This window comes from Chiloscyllium plagiosum, chromosome 4 (genome assembly GCF_004010195.1).
Source record: "Chiloscyllium plagiosum isolate BGI_BamShark_2017 chromosome 4, ASM401019v2, whole genome shotgun sequence".
Classification (NCBI taxonomy): Eukaryota; Metazoa; Chordata; class Chondrichthyes; order Orectolobiformes; family Hemiscylliidae; genus Chiloscyllium; species Chiloscyllium plagiosum.
Window position 1 is genome coordinate 18,302,226 of NC_057713.1, and position 6,986 is coordinate 18,309,211.

Genomic DNA, 6,986 nt, shown 5'->3' on the forward strand with positions numbered 1-6,986 from the left:
GGGCAACTGTCTGTGTGGGGTTTGCACATTCATACCATGTCTGCATGGGTTTCCTCCCACAATCCAAAGGTGTGCAAGTTAAGTGGATTGGCGATGCTAATTTGCCCATAGTGTCCAGGGATGTGCAGGCTAGTTGGATTGGTCATGATAAATAATGGGTTACAGGGACAGGGTAGGATCTGGGTCTGGGTGGATGCTCTTTGGAGAGTCAGTGTGGACTCGATGGGCCAAATGGCTTGCTTCCTCATAGGGATTATATGAATCATTGGCACAATTAGTTGTCCTCATGTTACTATAGTCACACAATTGCATTCAATTGTAAGGTTAAAAATATCTGTCATGCATTTATGTAATTATTAGAACTGTAATTGGATTCATGTTTGTGAAGAATCTATTTAACTAATTTTACCATATATAATTTGCGCTTCTAATGATGTGAGATAGAATTGGTTATGCTGATGTAAAAGTCTTGCCCACCCCTACCTCTGTAATCTTGTCTAACGTGACAATTCTCTGAGATTTCTGAATTGCTCTAATTTCCCAAATTGAATCAATGCATGATTGACAGTTGTACTTTAGGCTGCCGAGACCCTGAGCTCTGTCATTCCCTTGCTTACCTTTCCATTTGTTTGCTTATGTAGCTTTGATTATCTCCCCCAAAGTCCCTTCATAACAATGGCTTGGTTTCAAATTTTGCTTGATAACATTCTTGCGAAGCACCTTGAATGATGTATTTTGTTGAAGGTGATATATCAATACAAGCTTTTTATTGTGGCAGTAATGAATAAATGTATAATATGAACTTTGAGTGATTTTGTTACTGCAGCATTTGAAAGAGGCAAAGGTTGTTTCACGTCATTCCCTACATCAACTACACACAACGTTTCCTAAGGTGAATACATCTGACCAACAAGATGGTTCATGTATAGGTCGCAAAGGCTACTCACTCGGTGTGGTGAAAATAATAGATGAATACCTTTCAGTGGTCATCACTCCTGAACATGATGATTGACAATCGGATTTGAATAGGATTTATGGTAAAAATAATAATATTAAATTAAATGCACACATAATTTTAAATAGAATTAAGAACTTGATAACAGATAGAACAACTAGTCCAGATGATATCCACCTGAGGGCCCCTTTTTCAATTACAGTTCATTAACCTCCAAAATAATTTATGTGGTCTGATGCACTTTCCATCAATCAAATAAGAGACAAGAGGACCCAGATAAATGTAAGTCTGTTAGTTCGATATCCTTAATAGGAAAAAGGACTAGGGGAATGATAGAGTTTAATTTAGATAAATGTGAAGTATTGCATTTTGTTCGGACTAACCAAGAATTGCTGCATACAATTCCGGACACCCATATTGTTGAGGGGCAAGGATAGGATAAATAGACAAAGCCTTTTCCCTGGGGTGGGGGAGTTCAAAACTACAGGGCATAGGTTTAGGGTGAGACCTAAGGGGCAACTTTTTCACGCACATGTATGGAAAGAGCTGCCAGCGGAAGTGGTGGAGGCTGGTACAATTGCAACATTTAAAAGGCGTTTGGATGAGTATGGGAATAGGAAGGGTTTGGAGGGATATGATCCGGGTGCTGGCAGGTGGGACTAGATTGGGTTGGGATATCTGGTCGGCATGGACGGGTTGGACTGAAGGGTCCGTTTCCATGCTGTACATCTCGATGACTGTATGGCGCAGAAAAGATTTATGAGGATGTTGTCAGGACTGTAAGATTTGAGCCATAGAGAGAGGCTGAATAGGCTGGGGTTTTTTCCTCTTATTAATTAATTTAAAAATACAATTAGATTTGTGAGATTGGAAGTTTGGAATGGGGAAGTAGTAACCTCCCTTTTGAAGGAAGACCATGGTGAATGCCATCTCTGTTCCAGATATTTTTTAATCAACCGGTTCAGGCATGTTATCATGCACCTCTGCAGCAGCTGGGACAAGAACCTGGGCCTCCTGGTGCAAGGTAGGTACACTACCACTGCACTGCAAAAACACTTAACCCATCTCTGTTCCAGATATTTTCCTGCCAACCTACACTGAGATGTTATGATATCCATGTAGAGCAAGTGAGACTTGAACCCAGGACTCTTGGATCAGAGGGAAAGACATTATCACTATGGCACATAAGTCCCTCTACCTACAATTACTGCTCCATCTACCACTTGTGTGTGTTAGCTGTAACACATTAGCACCCATACTTCTTGAGTCAAAGGGACCAAGGCTCAAGTCCCACTCCAGTATTTGAGCACACAAACTAAAGCTGAAATGCTAGTGCAGTATTGTGGGAAAATGTTGGACTGTTGGGATATAAAACACCCACCTGCCTAGTTGGGTGGATGTAAAGGGTCCCATAACATTATTTTGAAGGTGAGTACAGGAGTTATCACGAGTGATTTGGGCCAACATTATCAGAATACCAAAACAGATCATCTTGTTATTATCACATTAGTGCTTGTTGGAGTTTGCTGTGCACAGATTGGCTGATCCAATTCCTACATTACAATAGAGATTATATTTCAAAAGTACAGTTGGTTCTGATATAACGCGATAGATCCGTTCTCGTGTGACATTGCATTATAGAAAAATCATGCAATCGCCACACCATTTAAACTAATCATGTTATAGCCAATACAGGTATGGACAGTTCACATTCTACAAATGACAGTCTAAATTCTTCAATTGTGTAAAGCCAATTCGTGTTGAAGAAACATGCGTTACAGCAGAACCGACTGTACTTCATTGGCTGTGCAGTGCCTTAAGAAGTTCAATAATTGTAAAAGTTATGACATATATGCAAGTTGTTTTTTTCACTACTTGCGTGATCCCAGTTGATCACACCCCTCTATAGCTACTGGATCTCTCAATCATTAAATTCATACCTGTGCTAAAAAGGATTGGGAATGAAGCTTCATTTACATATTAGAATTACAGAACTGCCCCTCCAGAGTACATATATGAACCTAGACCTTCCAGTGGTTCACTTTTCAAAGGCAGTGTTTAAATGAGTTATAGAGACCAGGAAGTTTCAAATTCACATTTCTGGACTGTTCTGTGTTAATGTTTACACTCATGCACTCCCAATAAATGCCAAATGATCTCAAAAGTAATCGAAACAGAAGGAATTAACCCATTGTAGTTCAATAATCACTGCCAAAAGTGCAGTTTCTCATCTTATTATTGACGTACATCTTCATGCAGTCAAATAGACTTCCAATGAAGTATGTTGAGGTTCACATGTGAAAAATAAACATCTGTGAGAGGTGTGGGAAAGTACTGTAGGATCTGAAATTGTAGTAATACAATGTAATTGTGCTGAGGAGACAAGTTATACATTTTAGTATAGCTAGGAAAGTAATCACATCTTGTTGAAAGAAAGCCACATTTCTTAATTGACAAATATACACCAATATGATTTTTTGACTCTCTACAAATCACAGGTTTCAAGCCTGGTAAAACCTTCAAGATGATCCTGACGCAACTAAGTCACTGAAATGTAAGTGTATCAAATAAACAGTAAGATGTCAACTCTCCTACTTTGTCATCTGTCTTACACTAGCTGGGTGTCATCTTTCATAGGATAAAAGGCTGAAGGATGACTTACAGATGTATATGAAATTATGAAAGGTTTTGCTCAGAATGAATACAGAAAAATACATTCTCTGACAGGGGAAGAGCATAACTGGAAGCCATTAATATAGGTAAAAACAATGGCTGCAGATGCTGGAAACCAGATTCTGGATTAATGGTGCTGGAAGAGCACAGCAGTTCAGGCAGCATCCAAGGAGCTTCAAAATCGACGTTTCGGGCAAAAGCCCTTCATCAGGAATATGCTACGGAGAAATCCAATAAGATAATTAAGATTGGTGAGAAAATGGAACTTGCTGCCACTGGGAGTATACGAAGTGAACGGGACAGATGAATTTAAGAGAATGCTACACAAGTAGCTGAGGGAGAAGGGAATAAAATTGTTGTTTGGTATCACAGAATTGGAATGTGGCTGAAGACAGACACACTACTGGTGCCGGCACTCATTAGGACAAGCATACCAAATTTTAAAGGGAACAATATTTTAGACTGCACAAGGATGTCGACTGGTTAGCAAGTCAATTCTGATTAGTTGAGGCATTGCCATCAAGAATGCACCAGGGAACTATTGTCCTGCACACAGTAGAATGAAGGAAAATGTGATACCTAGAGTGTTCGAATTTCCTGCAGAGGACAGTCCCTGTGCATGACAATATGTAGCTTCCAGGAGGTTCAAGTGAGACACTCTGCAAGCCCATCAGGTAATCAGCATGCTTTTTAACAGAGAGTCTGAATTGTTCCTTACTTTGAAATCTCTCATTCTTGCATCTGTCAATAATAAGCACTAGACAAGAAAGGAATATATCTCATTTGCCATTTCCTGGTTCCCATGATTATTTCTGCATCTTCATTCTTTGAGGACCATGCTCACTTTGGCATCTCTCTTCCTTTTTAAATATTTAAAGAAGATCTTGCTGTCCATCTTGACGTTACTTGCGAATTTTATCTTTTTCCTCTTCTTTTTGGGACATTTGGCTGTAATATTGACACTGCATTATAACAACACTGGTTGTTATATTGCTGATGAAATTCTTCCTTGTTTTGTATTACTGAACTTGAGTACTGCTGAAAAAAAGATGCATGTTGTTTCACCTGGTTCTCCTCAGAATAATTTGCAAGAAATATTTATGTGAAGCGAAAGAACATTTACACTTTATGTATGGAGGGTGTCAATTGGTTGTCTAGTGGACTCTGAACAGCTGCAGCATTGTTTATTAGAATGCGTCATTTATTTATAAAAAAAATTAATCATTTCAGCAATACTCAAGGTCTTTCTTACGCAGAAGTAATTATGCACATAATGCATTTCCATAAGAATAATAAAAGTTGTATTGACTGGTATCTTTTATTAGGAACATAGGAGCAGGAGTATGGGGGGGGTCTTCAATTTGAGTGACTTACAAATTCAGACCCATACAAGGGTGTATTAAAAATAATTTCAAAGATCCAAAATATGAACATATCCCTGCACTTAAGAATGATTATTTCGTATTGTCCTGCATTGTGTTCAGACTTGCGCACAAGTTGACTTGCAAATGGACTCAAGAACAGAATTCATTTGCAATCCATGGTCTGCCTATAGTCCATTTAGCTTGGCAAACCTGTTCTGTCATTCATTTAAATCATAGCTGATCATTTGCCTGAATGCCATATTTCCACACTCTCATTATATATGCATGGATCTCTGTCTTCTCAACGATTGAGCTTCCACCGTCATCTGTAGAATTCCAAAGATTCATCAACCTCTGTGTAAAGAAGTTGCTCCTTGTCTCAAAGGAGCAAGAGAGAAGGGCTTATGCCCGAAATGTCGATTCTCCTGCTCCTTTGATGCTGCCTGACCTGCTAAGCTTTTCCAGCAACCCATTTTTAGGCTCTGATCTCCAGCATCTGCAGTCCTCACTTGCTCCTTTTCTCAGTCTTAAATAGACTACCGTTATTCTGAGACAATATGGCTCAGAACACACCCTGTGGCTCTATCCATGTTATTTGCTAAAGGGCAGAAGAGATGGCGAGAGAAAAATTGCTCCTTCAGAGGGCCAGGAGATGCACAACAGGCGAATGGTTCATTCTATGCTAATCAATCTATGATCCAGGAAGGTGTTACTTTATTTGAAAATCTTTACTACTGCTCAGAGTTCCAAGGTTATAAGAATGATTAAATCCAGTTAGTGGAATATGGTGGCACATTGGTTAGCACTGCTGCCTCACTGCACCAGGGACCCAGGTTTGGTTTCACCCTCAGGCGACTGTGTGTGCGGAGTTTGCACATTCTCCTTGTGTCTGCGTGGGTTTCCTCCCATAGTCCAAAGATGTGCAGGTTAGGTGAATTGGCCATGCTAAATTGCCCATAGTGTTCAGGGATGTGTTAGTTAGGGATAAATGTAGAGTAAGAGGAATGTGTTTGGGTGGGATACTCTTTGGAGGGTCACGTGATCTTGTTGGGCAGAAGGGCTTGCTTCCACACTGTGGGGAATCTATGATATATACTGGACCATTGTATCTTATAATAATGTACTTCCACTCCTCATGGGGCAGTGAAAACAACAAGGGACAGAAAGTTTCAGACTGGCTAGTGACATTAAGTATAATTTTTGTGGTTATACTACACCCAAAACATTGACTTCTCCATCTCCTCATGCTGCCTCCTGTTATCTACTTTGGATTCCAGTATCTGCAGTTTCTCTTTGTCTCTAAGTGTTGAAGAGAGGGGCCCTGTCAGACTTTGTTTACCTGTGGCCAGCCCAGCTTCTCCTGTTAAGGTCTGAATCCTCCACCAGGAGAAAGTGAGGACTGCAGTTGCTGGAGATCAGAGTCGAGAGTGTGGTGCAGGAAAATCACAGCAGGTCAGGCAACATCCAAGGGGCAGGAGAGTTGAAGTTTCGGGCAAGAGCCCTTCATCAGGAATGAGACTTGTGGGTTGGGGCTGAGAAATAAATGGGACGGGGTGGGGCTGGGGAGAAGGTAGATGAGAGTGTGACTTCATCACCACACTCTAACCCCTGGGCCTCCTCCATCACCTTACCGTAAACACCCGGCGCCTGGAGGAAGAACACCTCACCTTCCAACTAGGGACCCTCCAACCACAGGGATTTCCTCATTTCCCCTCCTCCCACCTCACCCCAATCCCAACCTTCCAGCTCAGCACCACCCTCATGAGTTGTCCATCTCCCCTCTGACCTATCACCTTTACCCCCACCACCATCCACCTATCACACTCTCAGCTACCTTCCCCATTCTCCCTCCCAGCCTCCTTGGGGCCTCCCCCTCATTCCTGATGAAGGGCTTTTGCCCGAGACACCGACTCTCCCGCTCCGCGGGTGCTGCTGCTGCTGCCTGAGCGGCGCCACACTCTCCACCCGACCCCACCCACCCAAACCCAAGATCA